Here is a 2,807-nt window from a genome sequence, read left to right as displayed (position 1 = left end):
CCCAGTCTGTATTATTTTGTTTTGGCAGCCCCTGCAAACTAATAGAGTGTGTTAAATACCTTTTGAAAAAAAAATCTATTTCCTTATTGATGGACACTTGAACAGTTCCCATCCTTTTGCTATTGTAGACAAACCTATGTGAGTAACCTTGTACATATATCATTTTATACATATACAGCTTTGTGTATAGGACAGTTATAATTTTGATGGGTTTTGCCACAATATGTAGGAATTAAAATTTGTACTACCACCAGAAATAATGAGAGTCACTCCCCCTTACCCCCTTTGCTAATAGTATGTTATTCCCAGTTTGGGGCTGTTACAAAAAAGGTGCCAGGAACATTTGCATACAAGTCTTTTATGGACATGTATTTCCTTTCCTTTGAGGCAAATAACTAGGAGTAAAATGGCTGGGTCATACTGTAGGTGTAATTTTAACTTTTTAAGAAACTTCCAAACTCCTCCAGGGTGGTTGTGCATTTTGCATTCACACCAGCAGTGTATGAATTCCAGTTCTTCCAACACTTGCTACGATTAGCCTTTTAAATTTTACCCATTCTAATAGGCGTGTAGTGCTATCTTGTTAAGATTTTAATTTGCATTTCCCTAATGACTAATGACTAATGATGATGAATATCTTTACATGTGATTATTTGGAATGTGTATATCTTGCGTTGGTGAGTTTGTCTAAATCTTTGTCCATTTGTTAAAAAACTAGGTTGTTTTCTTATTGAGTTTTGGGAGTTCCTTTATATATTCTGGATATAAGTCCTGTATGAGATATATGTTTTGCAAAGATTTTTCTCCCAGTTTGTGGCTTGTCTGTCTATTCCTTTTTTTTAACAGAATCTTTTTTTTTTTTCCTTTTTAAATTATTTATTTATTTATTTTGGCTGTGCCAGGTCTTAATTGAAGCATGCTGGATCTTTGGTTGCAGCATGCGGACTTTTTCATTGCGGCATGCATGCGGGATCTAATTCCCCGACCAGGCATCAAACCCAGGCCCCTTGCATTGGGAGCACAGTCTTACCCACTGGACCACCAGGGCAGTCCCTTAACAGAAGCTTTTGAAAAGTAGACATTTTTGGTTTTGATAAAATCAAATTTATTCGTGTTTTTTAATGCTTTTGGAGTCATATCTAAGAAATTTTTTTCCAGCCCAAGGTCACAAAAATTTTTTTCCTTCATCTAGAAGGAAACTTTTAGGTTTTACACTTAAGTTTATGATCCCTTTTGAGTTAATTTTTGTATATGGTGTAAGGTGTGGATCCAAGGTCACGGCAGGGGTGTGGGGGTGGTATATGGATATTCAACTGCTCTAGTACCTTGTTCTCACAATATGCAAGTGAATGGTTTGCTGTGCCAAGCAGTCTATTCACAAAGTAGGCCCTGGGGCTGGGCTTCACCCACAGCATGGAGTTTGCCCACCTCTGTTCTATTCCTTGACCTCTGTAGTGATCTTCATGATTTCCTTCTGTCTGTTTACTTCTGGTTTAATTTCTTCTTCTTTTTCTAGTTATTTAGGGTGGAAGCTGAGGTCGCTGATTAGAATAGTTCTAGAAATAGATAGCATTATCTAGTTTGCTCCAAATTTCAACTTTTTCTTATTTGTCTTGGCTGTGCTAAGTCCTTTGCTTTTCATATGAAATTTAGGGTCAGCTTGTCAGTTTCTACCAAAAACAGACCTGGTAGCATTTTGTTTGGAACTGCATTGAATCTGTGTGATTCAATTTGGGAAGAATTGACATCTTAACAACATTGAACCTTTCAGCCCATAAACAGCCCAGTTATTTTTGTCTTCTTCCTTTTCTCTCAGCAGTATTTTGTAGTTTTCAGTATACAGGTCCATCGTATCTCTTGCCAGCATTTCATAGTTTTGATGCTGTTGTAAATGGTATTGTTAAATTTCACATTCTAATTGTTTATAAATAGAAATACAATTGATATTGAACTTATGTCCTGCATCCTTGCTAAACTCACTTTTTAGTTCTAATAGCTTTTTTGTAAATTATATCAAGTCTTCTACGCCACGGTCATGTTTTCTGTGAATCAAAAGTTTTATTCCTTCCTTTCTAATCCAGATGCCTTTTATTTCTTTTTCTTGCCTAACTGCACTAGTTAGAACCTTTAGGAGAGTACCGGATAAAAGTGGTCTGAAGAGAAGTCCCTATCTTGTTCCTGATCTTAGGTGGAAAGCACTCAGTCTTTTACCATTAAGTATAACATAACTCTGAGTTTTTTGTAGATGCCCATTATCTGGTTAAGGAAGTTCCCTTCTGTTCCTGGTTCACTGAGAGTTTTTATCAGGAATGGATGTTGGATTTTGTCATATCCTTTTCTGCATCTGTTGAGATGATCATAGAGTTTTTGTCTTTTAGTTTATTAGGGTCATCAAACTTTATTTTAGACTGCAGTCCACACAGTCTCTGTTACAGCTGCTCAGCGCTCAGTTGTAGCACAAAAACAGGCCATGGGGCTAGCTTTCACACACAGCATGAAGTTTGCCAACCCCTGTTCTTCTATTCCTTATTCCTACAGTGATGTTTATTATTTCCTTTCTTCTGCTTACTTTGGGTTTATGGCTCTTTTTCTAAGGTGGTAGCTGAGGTCACTGATTTCAGACCTTTCTTTTATGATCCATTTACTTAGTGCTATGAATATTCCCCTAAGTACCGCTTTTACTCCACCCCCACAAATTTTAATATGTTTTCATTTTCAGTTAATTCAAAATATGTTCTAATTTTTTCATTGCTTTGTGGGTAATTTCAGTTTCCAAATATTTGGGATTTTCCAGATGTCATTCTGGT

This window comes from Balaenoptera physalus (genome assembly GCF_965194825.1).
Source record: "Balaenoptera physalus genome assembly, chromosome: 16".
NCBI classification, from domain to species: Eukaryota; Metazoa; Chordata; class Mammalia; order Artiodactyla; family Balaenopteridae; genus Balaenoptera; species Balaenoptera physalus.
The sequence above is the reverse complement of the archived record's forward strand: the minus strand, read 5'-3'. Positions refer to the sequence as shown.